General features: G+C 37.5%; 1 protein-coding gene across 6 annotated transcripts in view; it reads left to right on the top strand.

The window, feature by feature from the left end:
• GRIK1 (glutamate ionotropic receptor kainate type subunit 1) overlaps positions 1 to 22,917 on the top strand; it is a 363,349-nt gene that overhangs the window by 273,118 nt on the left and 67,314 nt on the right. The window lies entirely within an intron of this gene.

Here is a 22,917-nt window from a genome sequence, read left to right as displayed (position 1 = left end):
TTTGCCTCTCAAATGAAGAGTATCTTTATTGCCTTCTGTATTGGAGATGGTTGAGATGAGACAAAGCCATAAAAGAGAAGAATGGGAGGGACATAGTGCAAGAGAAGAATGCCTAGCCAAGAGCAAGGGAGAAATCCTACATTGGGCATCATCTTTGTTGGTCTCTTTGGCACCTACAAACTCTCACAAGGGTTGTTCATCTAATTCCCCATTGACAGCTGACTCTGATCCCTCAGAGACTCTGATCAACAGTCTGTATGAACCAGAGAGACAGTATGTATGAGGCTTGGCACCACCCAAGCTCCAAAGTAAGGCTGGATCTAGGGTATGGCAAGTAGCAAAGACTATCCTGGGCGTATGATTTAAGGAGGCACTCACTCTCAGGTTTGAACAGGAGACTGTGAGGGAGTACTTCCTTAAATTTTGTGCCCCTGGGAACCTCTCTGATCTCACTGTGGTCCTGGCATGGTTCCTTGGGTTTAAATCGCAGCTCCACAAACACTTACGAGCAATATAATCTACACAAGTTACATAAATACTTGCATCTCAATTTTCTCTTCTGTAAAATGGGAATAACACCTTGTATCTCATAGCATTATTGTAAGGATAAAAATAAAAGTATGAAGAACAACACAAAAACACAGTAAGAATCTTAGATATTAGCTATTCTCTTACTATTGGGAGAGACTACTAATAATAGCCTCATTCAGTTTACTGAGTGTGATGCCAGGAATTTAAATCTGGTAGCAACAACAACAACAACAACAACAAAGAAATCACAAATAGGCATGAAATGAAATACTCTTTCTGACAGCTACATAAATCTGACATACTGTGCCTAGTGTAAAAACATCGCCCAGTCTCTGCTCTCCCCGCAGCGATCATGGTTAGGTCCTGAATTGCCATCCTGATCACCTTGATCTTTAACAAGAAAACAGCTGGTTTCCTTTCATCTCCTGCCAGTGCAGGGAGAGGCAGGAGGCCACATGAAAGCTTAGGATCAAACACTCAGAGCACCCCAAGCACCTTTTTGCTTATACTTAGGTTGCATAAGAAGGTAAAATTACCAAGCCACAGTTAGGGATGTTTAAAGAAATAATGAACTCCAAGATGAGGGACCACACTGAAAGCAAGAAAGCATTTTATGATCGTTTACTCCGAAGAGCAAATTCCCCATTCTCAGGCTCCACAGTTGGGGGTTGAAAGGAGATGCGGGTCATAGATTAAAAACTTTTATCACTGTTGTGCTCATCTTTTTTGTCTTCTGAATCACGATGCCTTATGCCACTCTTGGCAGGGTACAGGTACCTGCAGAGATGGGATAGGGTTAGGAGGTGACCAGGAGCAGTGTCTTAGACTGTTGAAAGATTGCACAGAGGGAATTCTGAGACAGGCTAAAACCTGCGAAAGTGAGAGAATGTAGGTGCTTCTTTCAAGGAGTATATAATTTGACAAAACTTTGCAGGCATCAGGGTTTGATTAAGAAACATGAAGTAAGGCATGTGGTCCTAAAACTTACCAAGGTCCTTTCTTTTAGTAACTATCACTTTCTAAAGGATTTTCAAATTCTAATCAGAAATCATGTAAAAGTGCAAGTCAGCAGATTGAATTTATGGGGTGAAGATCAAATTTGTCACAGGAGGTAAACTTTCCGAGCTCAGAGGTGGTTGTGTGTGCACTAATCCCTGATAACTTCACACATCATTTAGAATCAGGAAGCCTTTCAGACAAGTGTTTCAAGTTAACCATCCTTGAGTGTTTCAGGCTGACTACCAAGGGGGAAGAATTAAAGAATATTTTAAATCTGGTAGAGTGTGTTATAGTGTCATGTCTCCAGGCATTTGCTAAACAAATGTATTAGGAAATTATAAATTCCCGCCCAGCAAGCAGTATACCGGGACTCCATTACACAAGTAATATGGGGTTTCTACTATCTACTAATATAAATTCTACATAGTTGAGGAGTGGCAGGTTTCCTTTGAAGCTATCCTATGTCTGGGATAAAAACTATGCTCATCAGCAGGATCTGCAGGCTCTTCAGTGATCCAGTTCCTGATCTCCTATGCCATCCCTCTCATCTCATGCCCCAACTCCAGCACTTGCTGAACCTACTAGGACTCCCTGAACTTGCCATATGCCCCTACCAGATTCTCTTACCTCTGACTGAAAGGCCTGTATGTCTCAACTCAAGCACCGGCTTCTATGCACTTCCCTTGATCCATAAACTTTGATTCCTTACCTTCCTTATAGTTGTTAGACCATCATATCTATTTACAGGTCTATTTCCAAGCTGCGCTTTTCCCATCTCCTTTCTCTAATTCTTACATAAGACTCAGTATAGAATGAACACCCAATAAGTAGATGCCAAACAAGTGAATGAACCAATAAATGATTCAATGAACAAGCAAAGGACCTGAAGAACCCCAGTAATCTATAAGCAAGTACTGTAGGACACTCTTGGCACCTGAATATCATATCCAGAAACAATCCGATGAGGCAAAAATCAGAGCCAGCTAGACTTGTCTATCAGGACTATAGGTTCTGATGGGACTGTGAGATAGGGATCTGAGGAATAGGCCAGCCTCTTTAATTCTGGCATTGGGAGCACAGACCCTAGGACTTAACTGCAATTTGCTATCCATGAGAACTTAGTCATTGAGGCTCGTTGTTCTCAGTTTCCTCTTCTAAAAACTGCTGATAAAAATGCCCATTCCTTATGTTTGTGGGGAATTACACATATGTACAGCCTAGCAAAATGTGTGGCATGTGGTGGTTGCTCTATAAAGGGTAGCTACCATAAGTGGAATGTCCTTCTAAAAATGTCTATCAGGAAAGGGGATTGTCAGGAAGAAATGAAGCAATTCATATAAAACATTAAATATATTGCCTAGCATAAGTAAGCCTGCATGCTTGCTATCATTGTTCTTATTGGCATCAACATTATTGTCATTGGAGCCCAAGATGAAGTAGCAATATTTGTAGAAAGGAAGACAGGACCTAGTAGTGGAAAATCAGGAGTTCCATGGAGATAGACATGGCACAGGAGGCCAATTCCAGTGATGCCAAGGAATGAGGTAACTTTCCATCATAGAGCATATACATACATACAGCATATACATAGAGCACATAATGTTTAAGAGAGACCCCAAACATTAGGTAAATAGCAACCAGATAGAGCTACCAGAAAATGCTGGCAAATCACATCTCAGGTTAGTCTGAGAAATGATAGCTGAGTGTGAGTGCTGAGGAAGCTGAAGTACTTCCCATCTATGGTCAGAATTACTCTGGACCCAAAGTTAAGTTCCAGATGACTGTGGGGCAATTGATGGGAGCAACTGCAGCAACAGCAAGCACCGTGACGCATCTGAGAAGAGGGTCTGTAATCACAGGTGCTGGGAAGGACAGTGAATAGTGAAATGAATTATCTATTTTCTGGGTTACTAACTCTATATTAAAGCCATCTTAAATCATGGCTGCATTGTTCCCACGAAAGGCATACAAATTTATCTGTTATCTTAGGGATCTTACAAACACCCTGGTTTCCCTGAAATCCATGTTAAGAGTATCTGAATTGGGTGTTGAAAATAGAATTTGGTTGAAAGAGTGTTCCAGTATGATGAACAGCGACAGTATAAATGAAGCATAAAGAGTTCTGTTGGGGTCAGAAGAAGTGGTCCTATGTGGAAGTGATGAGAAATGATTTTTAGTAAATATGGAGAAACAATTGGTGAAAATTGCCTGTTGAGCTGAGAAATTCAGATTTGATTGATGATTGATTGGTAGGCATTGTACTTGAGGCACAAAAATATACTTCAGATGGTTTATCTTGGTAGCCTGTTGTAGGTTTGATCAAAGCAGGTAAACCCACAAAGGTTATTGAGGAGTTATAGATATCTTGGTTTGGAAGTAATCATCGCTCATAAAGAGCTAAAAGGGGAAAAATTTGCTCAAGAGAAATAAACAAGTATTTCTTGAGTACAACCCTGACTTCTCCCTTCTGTCTATATTCATGCAACTGTTGGAAAAATTCACTTGGATGTCCTGCTGCCACCCTCATGTCAATAAATATCCCAATAGGAAGAACTGTTTTATCTATTAAATCTATTATTGTACATAAGCCCAATGTCAACAAATAACAATGTTAACTAGGCTGTCTAACAAACAACTAGTAGGACAACAAAACTGATTTAATTTTGTTCCTACTGTCCACTTAAAATTACCCAGTGAAAATCTGGGCAGATTTTCCATGACTTTTGTGTTTACTTAAGGCAAAGACAATCCTAGAGTCTCTTTAAGTTGAACCTCAACTTGGTAATTAGAATTTCTATTCTAATATTAATCAGAAGTCCAACTTGATTTAACATTAAATTAACCTTCCCTTTGAGCTCCAATCCATTGGAAGACTAGAGAAGTGAAGGAATGTGGTTTGTGGTTGGTTTTCCCTCTTTCTCCTCTCCTTGTTTACTTACTCACTGTACCGGTAGCTGTTGCACCTCCTACCAGGTTCAAAAAGAGTGAGGATACTTTTGCTTGGTGGAACTGTTCTCTGGGATCAGAAAATAGTCTAAGCTAGTGTCCCTGGGTGGGCCTGGGGAATTTTTAAACCTAACTCTTTTTCTTGAAGAATTTTCTTTGACTCTTTATGATTTTCTGTTGGGCGGTCTCTCTTGATGTTTCTTTGACCCAACTAATGGATCTCTTTTAGATGGAAGTGTATCATGCTTCCACAGCTTCATGACACCCAGTGGTGGGTGTCAGAAAAAAGCAAGACCTCTTCATCCATGTAGATGGTCCTATTGACTATACTCTCCCTGAGGCACTCTAGATCTAAATCTGGCACCCACTCATTCATTACTTGGGTATCCTGGGAGTACCTCTGATCTTGAGGCAGTGCATCTTGGTTGGCCCTCACCTCAGTGCATCAGCTCTTGTATAGTCCTCTTTTGTCAGCTAGAAGCCACACCATGGTCCACAGTCTACCTTGACTTCCTCATGTTTGAGCCAGCCATTGTTCTTCTGCTTCTGCAACTGCAGCCAACTTGTTTCAGATTTCTCTGAATGTTCCCCTGAAATCCTACTTACTGGGACTGAAAAACAGCATCCTGAAAGCAGAAGACCATAGACTCAAAGAGAAGTAATAGCTCTCTCCAAAGAAATCTCTCCAGCAACTACTTCTACCATGCACGTGATCCCTTTTATAAATCTCATGGTCAGGCCCAAAACTCTAGGACAAAATCTGAGGGGCACTTCCTTTATATCTATGCATAGGCAACTTGGAAGTGTTTATGTACCCACTCTGGCATCCTGATACCTATCATTTTGGTAACTGAGTTGAAACATTACAGTAAAATACAATTTGACCCTCAAACCAGACTTCTACAGGTTGTCTAAACTTCTCTGTCCACCTCAGCACACTCATCTAATTAATTAAATCCTGTTAACTTCCTGTCCTTAATGTTTTGCAACCTTCCTTGCCCACTGACCTCATCATTTCTCACCTGGATCAACTCTTATATAACTATTGTCCACATATAAAATGGGCATATAAAATTCACATATAAAATCTACATATAAAGTGTGATGTACTACTAAACATATAGTCGGTATTCCACCCTCTACAAACATAAACTTGTAGTTTTCTTCATTCACCATGCTTTTTTCATACAATGAGACAGATGGGCTTCTCTTTTCCAGACTAAAACCTGCCTTATGACACCTCTTTTGTCATAGTCTTTCAGCCTGGAAAGCACTACCTCCCATTGTTTACCTGGGCTAACTCTTATTCAGAACTCATTTTCTCTAGTGATCCTCTCCCAAACCTCTATTTGGGGATGGGCCCCCCCTGAACTCCATAGTTACTTTACATCTCTATGTTAGCACTTAATGTGCTTCATCCAGACCGTCACTGTAAGACCTTTCCCTTGAACAAGGACAAAGTCAATTTATCTTTGTGTCCTCAGAACACTGTGCCTGTACATGGCAGGCATTTAAAAGATGCCTATTGAACAGAACCCAGGAAGTTAAAATACACCAAACTCTTAATAAATTTTGCTGAGCTAATGCTTAAACTATATAAATAGTTCGTAATTGATCTGGCCCAAAATAGATTTATTATATAGGAATGAAAACTATTTCCAAATGCCTGCATATATGGGATTCCAGTGAAAATATGGATGGTTTTCTGTCGCTGTTTCTCTATGAAATAGTAATTTATTTGTTCTATTTTGATGAAATGAAGACTATTAATTGGGATTATCAATGAGATCATTGAATTTAAGCTTTTAAAAATCAAAGCATAGAAGATAAAATTCTCCACTGAGGCCACTTATATATTTGTTTTGATATTTATTTTGATTTTTACTTAATAGGTCAGTACTGAGTGTTTGGTTGGTTTGTTTTTATGGGATCTAGGTGAAAAATTACAGAGTTGAAAAAAATGAAAGCCCCTGGAGAAGCAAAATTCTGACATGTTTTCATCCTGCTGTGGCTCCACTGAGTAACACTTCCCATTATTGCATGCCATTTGATTTTGATTGCCAGGACAAGCTGTCCCTTGGATTAATTAGACGACATTGGACCTGGCAGCAAACTCACTCAAATCTCTATTGTTTGGAAAAGCTACATTTGTAGTTCCCATTCTGCATCTATTGAAAAGCACCTGCGTTCCAACTCAGTCTTCAGCACCACCACCTAGTTTTGCACTGTGTAAATGAAAGCCCTTTACCCTGGTTCCCCCTCACAGTGAAGATATTTAGACCTAAAGAAAGAGTGGATCTTCCAGGTCCTTTCCTCCATTCCCACACAACTTAGGACAGTGAAATGAGATCAGTTCCTAAATATTCATAATTTATAGTTTTTACCAATTATGTACACTGTCTTATGTATAACTAAGGTTCTAAGATAACTATCTCTGAAATTGGCAATCAGTGGCTAGGTGAATAATCACCTGTCAGAAATGAGAAAAGGGGGTATTGGAATAAGATAGGAAGTTTTACCAAACTCCCCTTAGATCATATGATTCTAAATAACATTGATATTTATCAAAGAGTTTCTTTCAGAGACTCATATTAACTACACACCTTCTCTCATTCAGCTACCAATGTCCTGCTTCTACACAGCAATGATTGAAGAATTTGTTTTGGCACCACAGTCTGCATGTATGTGTATATGTACATGTCGGTACATGCATATGTCGGTGTTTAATTTACTTAAAGGAATATTATATATATATATAATGATGTATATATATATATATACACATATATATAATGATATATATAATGATATTATATATGATTATAATAATGATATAATATATATAATGATATATATATAATATTATATATATATATGATGATGTGGGGGTGTGTGTCTATATATTCCACTCAGCAATTTACTTTTCTAATCAACCTTATATAAGTTTTGAAATATACCTAAGTTAATGCATGTTTATTACTTTTCCAGTTTATTCCTTTTCATTGAAATCTACTACTCCATCATTCATTCATTCAGCAAATATCTACTTAGCATATGGCAGACACTATCTTGGACATCAAGAATGGAATAGTGGGGAAATCAGACATATGTAAAAGGAAATATAGTACTTCAAATGATGACAAGGAGTATCAGAAAAGCAAGTTCAGAAGAGAGTAGGGTGTATAAGGGTCCACAGAGAAAAAAAATTTCCATTGCTATATTATACAGGGTAGTTAGAAAGCATCTCACAGATAATATGAAACTTGAGTAAAGCCTTGAAAGAAAAGAGGGAACCAGACATGAAAATACTAAGAGTAAAGAACCAAGTACGGGAAAATTCAGTTATTGAAAATACAGTTGACCATTGAACAACATGATTTGAACAGTGTGGAGGACTTTTTTTATTATAAATTTATTCTTTATTGGTTTTCAATTTGCCAACATATAAAATAACACCCAGTGCTCATCCCGTCAAGTGCCCACCTCAGTGCCCATCACCCAGTCACCCCCACCCCCAGCCCACTGTGGAGGATTTTTATATGAGGATTATTTTCAATAAATACAATACTATAAATGTATTTTCTCGTCCTTCTCATTTTCTTAACAACATTTTCCTTTCTCTTGCTGACTTTATTGTAAGAATATGCTACATAAACATATAACATACAAAATATGTATGACTTGACTGATTTTGTTATTGGTAAGGCTTCTGGTCAATAGTAGGCTATTAGTAGCTAAGTTTTGAGGGAGTCAAAAATTATATGCAGATTTTTGTGCAGGGAATCAGTGACTCTATCCCCTGCTTTATTCAAGGGTCAACTATACTTCAGTGTGCTTATCCATTCCCTTATGAATGGATATATTGAATTCTTCTTTTTTCTTTTATTCTTGGCATATAGAAACAGTGGTATGATGAGCATCTAATAGTTTTTTATAAATAAATCCAGGATTTTCCCTAAAGCAGCACTGTCCAGTAGAAATATTATGTGAGTCACATAGATGTTAGATTTTCTAGTAGCTACATTAAGAAATTAAAAGAAACTGGTGAGATTAGTTTTAATAATATATTTAATACAGTATATCCAAAATATTATCATTTCAGCATGTAATCAATATAAAAATTATTATTTAACTTTTTCTCATAGTAAGTCTTTTAAATTCAGTTTCTATTTTAAACTTACAGCACTCAGTTTGGATTACCCACATTTCAAGTGCTCAATAAATCTTGGTGACTCAATAAATAAATTTTTTCTTAATACTATATCTCATCCAACCAAGCTAACTAGGTAAAGATATGAAATTTCAACATATATGGGATCCATATTTTTATCTTGATAGACAAGGAACATATTGATTAGCTATAACAAAAGTATTTATCCAAAAAAGATAATAATCTATTAATATGACCAGAGCAATTTGAGTAATTCAAGACTGAAGGACTTTATTTCCAGGTTTTATTGATCATATTATCTAAATAATTAGACAAGTGCCCTATTCCCACCCACTTCACACCGGCTGGGCCTCAGATTTGTATTCTTGCCCAGTTAGTTGATTTGCAAGTACAGAGCCAATTCACTCCATTTCGGAAAATAAGCCACCACATGAACCAGTGCCAAAGGAATCTAGTTTATGAAAAAAGAAAAATCCAGGTGCATATTCTAAGATAAATCCTTAGGAAATAAAAACTTGTTTACCCAAAGTGCATGGACTAGATATAGTTAAAGTCAGCAGATTTAGAGTTGAAAATCAAATATTGGCAAGAAAAGCCATTATATTTTTAAATTATGCAGTGATCCATGCAAGCTGTTATTGCAAGATAATGGGTTATAAACAACACACATAATAGTTAAAATAATTATATATTGAACAGATGAGAATATGATAAATGCATCATTTTAGTTCCTGAAATAGCTGACATCCAAGGAAGTTATGTGGTCTAAAGGTTATGTTTATCATTTCTTCCTTTGCTTAATGTTTATTTTCATCACCATTATTATGTATACTTCAGATTTGTTTTTAAATAGCTTTTCTGAGAACTGGCTTAAAATTGTGGGTGACTATGTGGAGCTTACATTGCTTAGATGGAGAGTGAATTTCAGAGATTTGTCATCATATCATATTCTGGAGACCTGAGTAGGACAGTAATTGTACAGTTAGTCCATCAAGGCTGTGTTTATACAATAGATACTGAGTGAGCCTCCTTTAATTAAAAACAAGTGAAATAACACCTCAATAAACTGCTCTCGTTAACACTTCTATTCAGGAGACGAAGTGTAGATTAATTTTTGAAATCTATAAAATTCTGTCTCTGTTCTCTTTTCTCAATACCACTTGCTTCCTCATCAAGTTACCTTTCTCTCTTGGATTTACTGTTAGTAATAATTCCATGAGAAAGTGTTAGCAACACAAAAGTTCGCTAAATGAATGAGTGGCTGTAATTAAGGAGTTAAATACTTAAAGGTACGATTCCTTTCTTATTCACAGGTCAGTTGAGAACTTCTAAACTAGTAAACCTTCAAAATTCAAAGAAAAATCTCTTTAGAGTTAGATTGAGGTATAAGACTGATTTGGGGAGTGAAAATAAACTAAATCTGTCTGCCCTTTCAATCCCACCACCATAGGCACCATGGCCTTAAGGAAGTCAAATGACTTCACTTTTTTGATGTGCATGTTGTAAAGCCTGTTTGTCCAGCTCTTCTGAGGAGAGGAGGAAAGGGGACAGAGGAATGGACTAGGGCACAGATGTTTGTCGCTCCTCAACATAATCCTGTAGACTTTCCTTGGTATCATGGTCAGTGGAAGAAGATCCTAATTCCCAGATCTTGCTACCTTCCCTCTAACTTTCTCCCACTACTAAGTGAGCAACCTTTGGCATTGCTATTTTACTCAATCATACTTTCTACAAATATTTTGGATATCTATCAAATACAAGCAATAGAATTCAAAGAGAAGTAAAACATTGCCTGCCAGCAAGGAATCAATAATCAATAGAGAAGATAGCTAACATAGTTAATATATAATTATTATGCATAAATACATAATAAATACATAGTTGACATAATACAAATAGTTAAGGGAATAGTTTACATAATTAACATAATGTAAGACCTAATGAAGTACCAGAGAGTTAGCATGGAGCACCCAACAAGAACACAGAATCGGTGATCGTGTTTTTCCCTCTTAAAAATTTGCCTCCCATAACTCTGATTTTTTTCAATTTGAGCAATAAATTTTGGAATAACTCCTCTTCTGGCTGTAAAACTCCTGCAAAGTGACTCAGTAGCCATTTCAATATGCAGCACTTATTTTTTACAGTACTGCATTGCTAATGGAACCCATTCTTCAGGCTCTCAGGGCAAAAAGGGAGACTCCTTGCCAAAGGTTCATATTGAAAATGTGCTTGGTGATTCATTTAGCATATTTGATTATTCTTCAGAATTCCCAGACTAGAAATAGTGTGCTCACCAATGCCTAAAAAAATTGATGGTGCTAAACATTGATATCAATCAATAAAATTATGACCAGAGTATATGAATCAATTAACAAAACTAAAGAGAGAATCGTCAAACATTGCCCTACTAATAAAAATTCTATTTAAAATACAAATAAATGAAGAGGTGACAATTTCCAGTTGTGTTCAGGCCTGCCAAGTTTTCACACTTACAACTCAGCAGTCGGTCTAAAGCAGTGATAGTTTTAGACTAGAAGGTTCTGACAAGAAACTTTAAATTCAGATTTGTTTTAACATAGATAATCAAAAGTCAGGAGTACTATTTTCCTTTATTATTATATTTGTGTGTTTGGATAAGCAAGTGAGTTGCTTTCCACGACTTGGGAGTGGACCAATTCATCTAAAGAAGGAAAAGCTTATTATTGTGCATGAGTATGTATATATAACAACTTTCCATTAACCATTTCTCATAATGTGTTAAGGTAGTATGCTTCCAATACATGTATGTGTACACATGTACTCATGTATATGTGAGTCTCGAATTTAAGAAAAAGACCAATGTCATCTTCGTTCTCTTACTTATGAACTATGTTACTAGGCAAGTCACATATCTCAGTGACCTCAAAATTCTAGGAGTCTGTGCCCTTATAGTAAATATTCTAACAAGTGGAAGGAAGGTTGAGCAACTATTTTTCCACTTCGCTTCACAAGACCCCTTGAAGTGTTACTTCACTTTATATAAGGAACTTGAGTCTTAGTAAGGTTGGATAACTGGCCCAAGATAACACACTCGATCACAACCCAGCTACACTCTTACACTGCTAATTGTCTTCATCTCTGTACTCAACTGCCTTTCTAAGATTCCAGAATATTAAAATGTCTAAAGCTTTAATCTCTACCTAGTGGTATACAATCAGCATGCTCCCAAACACTTGAATATGCTTCTTTCTGTAATTGCTTTTATTTATTTAATAAATATGTCTAATTACCTTGTGGAATTCAGAACATTCAGCAAGATTCCCCACAGACATCTGGGGCATAACTGTGCTTCCTACCCCATGACAGCCTGAAAAGTCACAGATGCCAATGACCCAGAGTTTTCATCTGCCCTGTTGAATGAAATGCTCAGAGGTTTACTGCACCTGGCTCTATTCATGCTTCTTTGATGCAAAATATGGCTGTGCCCACTATAGTTCCTATTCCATTCATTTGCACTTACCATATGCAAAAGAATTGAAATGTCTAAACTATAAATATAGTAACATATAACTCCTCTGAAGTTCAGTTTTCAGCAACTTCACCTCTCTGGAAGAGTTATTTTTTACTCTTTAAATGGCATTGTAGAAGGGTAGCATGTTAGTTAAAGTTTCATGGTAATATGGCAAATTTCCCAATCCTCTCATATTCCAGTTGGGGAAACGGAAATCAAGGAGTAGGCGTAACAGTCTCTAAGCATCACAAACAGATGGCAGAGAACCTTCTGGGTGCTCATGCACTGGTGTGTGTTCTTTGGATACTGCTCTAATATACTTGATCATTTTTTCTGCCAAGTGCTTCTTCAGAGTCAGAAAATATGGGTCTGTGCATGACACACCCTTGTCTCCTAAAATGAGCCCAATAGTTCCTTCTCTTCACACAAAAGTGACAATGAAAGAAAATAGCATTTGCCAAAATGTCTAGTAAATCAGATAGGGAACTCAGAGAGTGTTTTCCAAAGTGAGATATTTTGTAGCACATCTGTCTGCTGATCAGAATGATCAGTCAGAGAGGGACAAATCGATAATGCCAGACAGGGAAACCGCAGAAACAACATCCTGTGGAGGTGAGAGAGTTTAGCGCACCCATGGGGTAGGAGCACAATGCATCCTAGTAATAGGAGGGAAATGGGAGAAGACAGGCAGACATGCTGGTAATGTGGGGGTTGGACATGGTGGTGGGACCTGTTGCTTCTGCTTTCTCAGTAAGCTAGAAAACAAGATCTTCAGGTGACAGTTTGGGTGAGTCAGAATTCCTTATAACCAGGAAAAAAGTCGATGTTAGCCGCATCACCTAGATGTGAAAATTCTTCCAGAGTAGAACTGTTTGATGAAGGAACAAATACTCATACATACTATTTACCAAGGTTACTCTGAAACATTTATCCTGCAATCAGTATTGAGCAAGGTGTACTATGTGCTGGGAACTGTGACAAGAACTCTGCCCATCAGACAGGTGGGACGATGTCCCTGACTTCAGAGAAAGTAGATTTATATATAAAGATAAACATGAAGGCAAATATGCGTCTTCCTTTAGGCTGAGTGGCTTGCTAGAAGCATCTTTAAGATATAGAGGGGGTCACAAGGGCAACAGTGTTCTTCATGTGAGTTGCTTTAAAAGCCTTCTCAGAGAAAATGAATGTTGGCCTACACTTTAAAGAGTGAGTTGGAACATAGGCGGCAGCATGGTGGGGAAAGGCATTCCATATTTGGAGACTAGTTGGTGGCTGAAAATGAATTATGGTAGGAGACAAAATGGTAGGCGATGAGCTGAGGTCAGTTCACAAAGGACTTTCTACACTGTGTTAATGGTTAGGAACAATTCTGTAAGCCAAAATGTAGTGTGTGCCAAAATCATCTGAAGAAATTGCTAAAAACAAATAAAACAAGCAATTATTTCCCACAGTCAACCTCCGGAAATTTAGGTGATGTTTGTTCCAGTTTGAGAAAGATTGCATTTTAGGTAACGGATGAAGTTAAATTATGTTGCCTATCCTCTGTCCTCTGTGTATTGTATAATTCATCCTAATCAAGGATATGAGGTATATTCATGCTTTCTATTGTACCATTATTCCTTTCATCAGTGTTCATAATATGGAAGATGCTATAAGAGACATTAGCCAAAATAAGTATGGCCTCTTGCCCTCAAGATGTCAGATCTAAGTGAAGATCTAACAGAGCAACACAGAGCAGCAGTGAACTCATGCTGAGGAATAGGAAGGAGTAGGAAGAAAAGAAGAAAGGCCTGGATCAAGCCTTTCTTTTTCCCTAATTTTCAGAACAGCAGGGGAGTTAGGGATATGAGGGGAAAATGCGGGGTTGCAGAGGAGGAGGGCAAGCCTCTGCTCCATCCTTCCACCTTTCCTTCTTGGTCCTATGTGGGCCAACCAGCAAGTTCAGCCCACGGCCAGGGCTTTAGTTGTCTACATTATTGAAATTACAAACCAGTCATTTGAACGTCAAGATAATTATAGCTTGAAAATAATATTTGAATGCTGACTCCCTTTGTGTGCAGCCTGTGAAGGAATACTCAGAGAAAAGCATGAAAATGTTCATTGTTGGCTTTTATGTAAATCAATGATCCTAAGATTTGCCTTGGAAGGTCAGGTTTTGACACTAATGACTTGAGCTGACCTTTGGAGTATAAATGTTAGAGATTTTTTTTACTCATTCCTTTTTTTATTGATTGCATGATAAACACAGCGCTAAAGTTTATGTGGCATAATGAGAGTAAAGGCAATGTTTTTTAAAGGGGCCATATTCTTTTCCCCTTCTGAATATCTTATACTTGTTTAAAGTAAATATTCTGAACCTATGGCAAACAGGCTGGTAACAACATTATCTGATTACCTAAATAATGAAGACTTAAATAATCTAGTCAAGATTTATAACACATAAAAAAGTATCTCATCAGAGAATGACAATTTTTGTGCTTAAAATTCTTTTGAGAAAGGAATTTAAAAAATAAACATTTTCCCAAAAAGTATAGGTGAGGAGTGTGTGTGGTCATTGTCAAATATTTTAAAAGACAATTCTAACAACTGCAAGGAACTTAGTTTTAGAGAAGTAATGAAGATTTGTAAATGTGACAAACTGTTGACCTAATTTTGAAACTTAGCTAAGTTTGCTCCATTCAACGAGTTAACACACTTTCTTTTCATCTTGCTATTATTCGAAATGGAACCAGAGCATCTTTACACCAAGCAACACATCTAGCCAAGAATTGCAATTATCCTCACAGCCCCCACGTTTTGTCAACAAGATTTGCCAATAAAACATTTTGGAAATAAAGACAATAAATGAAATTCTTTCTGTGAAAGGTTACCTAGGCATTCAACAATTATTCTGCATATATTTAGCATTTAATTCATATTTCAGATTCTAGTGCATAGTATGTTGACTTACATAGGGTCAAATTTATCCACCAAATTATACAAGTGCTCTTTATTCGTTGTATTTTTTTTTTAGATATGAACTCCTAAAATTAACTATGTTTTCTGAAAAACTCAAATCCGACAATTTTCACTTTGACTACTGATAAGATTATTGGGTGCTGGTGAAATAAAGGTATTTTCATCATTTTTAGGTTGATATGAAAAAATGAGAAATTGAAGATAAAAGGAAGAAGTAAAGGAGGGCAGAGAAGTAAAATACAAAAACAAACAAAAATAACAAAATATTTGGAATGAGACCATTAAGTTTGACTTCACCAATAACTAATGATCTTACTTTGACCTTTCTGAGACTCAGCTTCCTATTGATAAAGAAAGGAGCTAAAACTACCAGCCCTGAAGGGCTTTAATCATGATTAAATGGGATGACATGTAATGTAATATGTAGTCAATATTCTAGTTCCCATCTTTCTACCCTCTGTGGCTTCTCTGTGGCTTTATGGAAAGTTTCCATGTTGTCTTGAAGATATTATCATTATTAACATGTAAGCCAAATAAACAGTAGCAAAGGTGCCAGTTTGAAATAAAGCTTTAATAAATTATGTATTCATATATTATAATATATAGTATAAGTCAGGATCCATAAATGCTTAGTCTAAGGTGCAGACTGTTGTACCAGTTTATTTATTGAGAGAGAGCTCTCAGAAGACACAGTTGAAATGAGAGAAGTTCAATAGGACAGAGAAAGGAACTAGGAGAAATCTGGCCTCAGTCTTATCCCACCAGGAGATTTTGGAATGTTTTCCACCCCACCATGCATGCGCTCCCTAGGAGACTAACACATCCCAATATTAGTCCATCATTGGCTGTAAGCTACCACCCCCCACACACACTGGGAATGTGGGGCATTGTCCTCAGGCATCTCCAAGCTAGCAGGCTCCTGTAGGCCAAGGGCAGCCAACACTCCCTGTATCCAGTACACCAGGCGGGTAAAGGGGGGTTGAGTGTGGCACCAACTGAAACTGCCACAGATAGGAAGAAGAAGACTGATTTCAATCACATAAATTTTATTCTAAATTACACACTCCAGCATAGAGTACTGCCAACTTAAACAGGACCAGTATGACAATTCAGTTTTCCTTTTTTTTTTTTTTTTTTTTAGTATTTTATTTATTTATTCATGAGAGACACACAGAGAGAGGCAGAGATACAGGCAGAGGGAGAAGCAGGCTCCCTGCAGGGGAGGGACTCTCCCTGGACCCTGGGATTAAGACCTGAGCCAGGGCAGCCCGGGTGGCTCAGCGGTTTAGCATCGCCTTCGGCCCAGGGGCTGATCCTGGAGACCCGGAATCGAGTCCCACATCGGGCTCCCTGCATAAAGCCTGCTTCTCCCTCTGCCTGTGTCTCTGCTTCTCTCTCTCTCTCTCTCTGTGTGTGTGTGTGTATGTGTGTCTCTATGAATAAATAAATAAAGTCTTAAAAAAAAAAGGAGCCAAAGACAGACACTCAACCACTGAACCATCCAGGTGCCCCAGTTCAGCTTTTCAAGACCAACTGAGGACAATTACTTTTAAGAAAAAATTTACTGCAGGATTCTTTGAACAGGAAGTTTTCTCAGAATATTTCACGTTGCATTTGATTTACATATATTCGATTTGCCTGCTAATTTTAAGAATTAATGTTCTCAAGATCTCCAAAACTATAGTCTTGTGAATCCATCAAGTGCACAGAGTGACTGTTGCAGCTATATTGTGGGACACTGTATTTTACTGACTCAGAAATTAGGACACCTTATGTTGCATATTATCAAATCATCAAGTTGTACACCTCAAGTATTTACAATTCTTAATTGCCATTACTGTTCAAAAAGCTTTCAAAATGAACAAAATTTATTGAAACACATGACCCGACAAATCTTTCTTAGTTGAGTTGTGTATGCAACTTCCAGGGGGAAAAAATGGAAAAAGAAATTAGGATGCCTTGACTAATACCATGAAGACACTTATTGGGATTCAAAAAACAAACAAACAAAAAAACATTCAGTGTTGGAATTATCCAGGAATTAGGTTGATCAACCTGAGTTTCCCAGGGACCAACAGTATCCTCAGGATGTGAGAGTTCAGTTTTAAAACCCAGACAATCCCAATCCAGGGTAAACCAACACTGGCTGGTCAGCCTACCTGGTTATAGCAAGAATATTCCTTACACCTGTGAACTGAGAAATTAGTGTGTTTGGCTTTTTAGTTTTAGATTATGTAAATACCTAATATTTTCCCTCTATGTTTTAAATTGAAAATGAAACTAACAGTAGTAGGTTTTATATCCTTCTCACTGATCCCTACCCATGCCCAATGCTTAAAAAGTTGTTTTTATACAAGTTCCTAGTTAGTGAGAGAATTTCTGTCAGGTATCACACTTGATTATTCTGAGGCAGAAACCAAAAATTCATAGGTCATTTCTGGTTTTTCTCAGCAGGTACTGAGCAAAGCTTTATCTTGATTCAGAAGTGATTTTTTAAATTTATTCCTATTAATTTCTGTTTGGGGCCATTGGGAGGCTAGAATTTTATCCTCTATCAACTTGAATGCTGGCTTTCAACTTTCTAAAATTTCAAGGAAGCCACATTGTTGATTGAATCAATTTATAATTAGATTTCCTCATGAAGCTTATAGTTGTGTGGTGCCAGGAGTAAATACTCAGAATTTTAAATGATGTGCTAACTTTCACACCATTTAAGTAATTTATGCTAAGACCAAAGAAGGAAGGGAACACATCTGGTTTTATGTTAACTTCAGTGTTTCTCTAGACCATTGCCAATTTCTGGCCCCAGCCCAGGGTCTGGATCACAGGGCAGTGAGGTTCTTATTTCACAGACTTTTCTGATCCAAGCAACTGCCAGCAACCCTCTGACCTCAGAGTAAAGCACAAGTAAAATTTAAGTTCAGAAAAGACTAGACTATTCCTAAGAGAATGAGAATAGGTGATGATCTCTCTAGAGCAAGTCTGACAAAGTACTTGCCCTCAAAGGCTGGAGCATGTCCTCTATTTCAAGGGAGTTTAAAGAAAGGCCATGGTAGAAGCAAGCCATCTCTTTCAACAAATTGCTTGATTGAGTTCCAATTCTGTACCTTGTAACAGTTTCACATGTGATGCCTCGTCCCATTAAAACTGCTGTAAACCTTACACAAGATCACTTAGCAATTGGCCGCAAGAAAAAGTCCACTCAGAACAGAAGAAGTACCTGTTACCTCTTAGTTAATACCCAACGCTTGAAAACCATAGAGGTGATGCTTGCTTTTATCCACTGGTCTACTCATTATTGTTGGGGTCCTTATCCACATCCAAGCCAGCACGTTTGCAGGTAGACACACATGAAATAGAGTGGCAGGTAACTTAACATCAAATGCTTTACACATGCTTCATACACATGTCTTTACAGACAACATGGCATCCCCAAGGACAGAGGTTGAATTCAACCTCTGTATGTAACAGAAATCTTTAAGAAATTAGGAGAATCATGACCCTTTCTGGCCAATCCTTTGATGCTTAGATATGAAGCATATTTTAGCTCTCATCCTCATAACCCTCCTGCAAAGTAGATTTTTGTATTCCCATTTGATAAATGAGAAAAATGGAACTCAGTTGGTTTGATCAACTTGTCCAACTTGTATAGTGCTGAGAGGATTTGACTCTGGGGCTCTGTGATGCCAAAGTCCATGCTACTTTGTTATATACTGAAACTGCCTCCACTGAAGAAATTTCTTCTCGGCATGTTTAACAGACAGTCTCACAAGAGGTACGGTAAGAACATTATTACAAGTTATTTGAAGCACTAATACCCTGTCCTCAATGAAGCAATAATTAAGTAGGAGAGGCAGACAAGTAAGCAATCAATCCAATACAGAGTGATGCATACATTTATTGGGAAAATAATGGAACACTTAGGAAGAATACTTAACCTGGTCTTTAAGATTCAGGGCTTCTTGGAGGAAAGAACATCAAGGATGAAATCTGAAGGGCAATTTGAGATTATCAAGATGATACTAGGATACTAGGCTACCCCAAGACTTCCAGATATGGTAAATGTAATAAACTGGAACTAACTGGTTAATTGCATTAGAATCGAGTCAATAGTCATAGTTCAAATAAAGAAGAATTGCAAATTCAAATGATCATGAAGCAATAGAGAAGAAACAGATTTTGAATAAATATATTCTAAAATAAGTAAGCTGCTGCAAATTCTCCAACACCGGATTATCCAATAGCAGCCCCTGAAGACTCCTCTGAAGGCACTTTGGCTTGAAGCATGTTAAGGATACAAGAGGAAATATGTGAATTTGATGCCACACTCCAAGCCTCTGCCTATCTGTAATTCTTTTAATACTAAGCAAAATATGGGTAGCAGATGTAAGATGATTTTTTATTCCCCAGGCTCAGTGAATTTACATTAAATGGAAATAAGCAGCCTGTCTTAGTAATTGGAGTGTGACCCCTCTGCAAGCCACTTCAGGCAGCACGCCTGTCCAGGAGTGCTTGTAAGGCCATTGCCCCAGGGTGACTGCACGATGGGTGGCTGGTGAGTAGAAGCTATGCAGAGGTGAGAGTGGTAGTACCTGGCACACACCTCTAAAGAGTATCTTTATTAACCATTTGATTGTGTAATGCCTTTTACACAAAATCAGTCAGATTCAGTATCAGTTGCTCAAACTTGCCTGGGGGTACAATCTGGCAAGAACTTAAAGAGTACCTCTACTGGTGTCACAAATGTCAGACGACAGAGAAACGGACTTTGGGCAGCTACATTATGGTTGGAGGAGGCTTCACACTGTTCAGAACCAAGTTCACCTACTACATTCTCGCTAAGGAACAGCAACACTTCCATCATTGCTATGTCGCTGGGTTCTCTTCTCAGAAAGGTGTTTTATGTATTTTTAATGTAGCAGTAATAAGATTATTAAAAATTAAACCAGAGGTGTTCTTTCATTACTATGCTTTCAGTTGTAGTTTGCTAATTAGAGATCAGGAAAACCCATCTTTTATAATTGGTTTTTTTTTTTTTAATTTTAAAACGTTTTATTCACTGATGGCTGATGGTAAATTTTGCTCCATACCAAGAGAGAGAATGGAAGCTGATCTAAATGAGAACAAATGCAACCTATTTTAATTAACATGATTCAACTGAACTGTAATGGTATCGAAACAATTGACTTTTACCATTCCAACTTAATTATTCTACAATAGGCAGAGAAATGTATGCTGCTTCCCCCCTTAAAGCAATTTTGAAGGCGACATCTTTGAAGTATGGCACCCAGCGATTTTTTTCTCACCCGCAATTTGTGAATATTGTTTTAAAACCCCATTAAGTCAAATAACCATAGTCTAATTAAGTCTTTTGTGGTTTTAAGGCAATTTCATGCAATGCCACTGGATTTATTTGACTCTTTTCTTCACTTGACTGAAAGTTCTTGAGAGGCTGAGAGAATCTAAACCTCAGAATTCTAGTCCCGAGGAAACAAATGCTCCAAAGTATTTGGGCTGAAAAAGTATTGTTTAATGTGATGTGAGAAAAACACAACTGACGGACTTACTCAGCAGTTCTTCCAAAATATCATGATATTGCTTTAGGCAAGTCCTACTCGCTTCTCTGTGCACTGGTGGGTACTGCTGCAAAAGGGTTAGTTAGGAAGTTGTAGGAAGATGAGCACTTGGGATTTAGAGCCTACGAACCTGTCACAGAATAACAAAAGACCCCTGAGACCTAAAATACAAGATAATTTGCTAAAGCTAAGTTTATTTGCTTGATGGACAAGAGAGTGGTATATCATTCAAAGAAAAAAAAAAAAAATGAGTTCAGCAAGTATCCCAGAGCCGAATGACAGAGTAAGGACAGAAACAAAGGATGGGATTTGCTTCATGTTAGGATTTCTAAGCATGACATTTTAATGGATTCACTAGAGAACTGGGCTGGACATCCCTTCTTAGATTAGGCCATTTTTCTGGTTTAATTTTCCAAAGTTACAGGAGACTGAGGTTGAGAAAAATAGGGCTGTCCTCTTGGAATCCAGATAGGGCCACAAAAGTCTCTGACATTAGAAAGTTTAACAGAGAAGCACTCGTGTCATCTCAAAATAATTTCCAATCAAAGTATGTCATGTTTGCATCTTCTAAAGTTTACTATTAAACATTTTTTCATGACAGATTTTAGCCAGATATGCAATTTATTAGCACATAGTAGGTATATTCTATGCATGTAGCACTGTTAGGTCCAAGAGGATAGTGAGTAGTGAAAGTAAAAGATGAATTCAACACTGCTCCTGACCTTAAGGAAGCTATAATCTGGAGGGAAAGACAATAATAGCAATACAAAACTGCTATGATCTAGGCTGTCATAGAATATAAATATAATACCATTAAATTCCAGGGAAAAAGCCATACATTCTAACTGAAGGGATTGGGAATGGCTTCAGAGAGGAGACAGTATTTGAATTGACCTTGATTCTTTTACTCATTCAATAAGTATTTAGTGAGTACTAGATGCAGACCCTATTCTTGGTAATTAGGATACATCAGTGAGCAAAAATAAGTAACCATCCCTACCCTTGAGATGCTAACCTTTTATCAATGAGCAGTATATCTAAGAACATATCAGGGAGAGAATTCCAGGTAAAGGGAGTAACAGAAAACAAATTCATGAGTTTTGAATATGCATGGAGTCTGGGGAAGAATGCACATGGTTAAAAGACAAGGTTCATATGCAGTAATTGGGGTGAAACGTGGAATGGGGGGGAATAATTTCTTTCTACCTCACTAGGTTCTTGACTGAGATGCCCTTGTAATAAAAAATAAATAAAAACAACAACAAAAACAACAGGTTAACAGGAGAAAAACAAACAGGTTTAGTAACATGTATACCTACTGTATACATGGAAAATTCCCAGAACACCTTAGTAACTCTGGAGGGAGTGAAAAAGCAAGGTTTTCCAGCAAACCACACAGTAAGCAAGGATATGGTTTGTTATGCAGAGTTAAATTCATGTCTTCTCCATTGATAAGTTTCTACAGATTTAGTCATTCTCCTCTTCCTGATATAGAGGAGATCTGCTTACAAATTTGGAGATTTTCCTTATAAATGTAAATTTTTCTCACAAAAGGGTAATTTCTGTTTGGTTTTGCGTTTGGTTTCTGTATCTGCTATTTAAAAAAAATAGCATAAAATAATCCTTATGCCACAGAGACATGTTCTGGGGTGACAAATTCTGTTCCCCTTCAATGGCAAGGTGAGGTGGAAAGGGCAGTAGAGAACAGCCATAAATAGTACATTTAGAAAGGTGGATTTTTATTCTCTAGGTAATCAAAAATACTGTTTTAAGAAAGTGTCCTAATGAGAAATCTGAAATACTATAGTATAGACTATAACTGCTATGATTGTTGCTGTGAAGGAGCACTTGAAAACACCTGAACATCAGTGTAAATGCTTCCAGGACTGGCAGGAAGAAAGGGTTCCTGGACTCTGAGCATAGCCCTGAAACTTCCAGGCCTCTTTCAGATCCACACAGCTATGTGAGCTTTGGATTGCTATGGTCATGCCAAGGAATCTCATCTATCACCAGAATAGTGTTTTACTAAGGAAACACTAGGAAAAAAAGAAAAACTCAGAGAAGCCCAAAACAAACAAACAAATAACAATTCCTAAAAACTTGGTTTGGGGACATTCTAGGGATTGATGCCTAGATCCCAAAAGAGGAACTATGAGATCAGTGTGACCCCAAGAATAATTTTAGCAACTAGGATCTTTGGGAGCAAATCTATTATTTCAGGGCAAAGACAGGCATTGAAGAGACTC

Source organism: Canis aureus, chromosome 30 (genome assembly GCF_053574225.1).
Source record: "Canis aureus isolate CA01 chromosome 30, VMU_Caureus_v.1.0, whole genome shotgun sequence".
NCBI lineage: Eukaryota > Metazoa > Chordata > Mammalia > Carnivora > Canidae > Canis > Canis aureus.
Note: the sequence above shows the minus strand (reverse complement) of the source record. Positions and strands in the feature narration are given on the sequence as shown.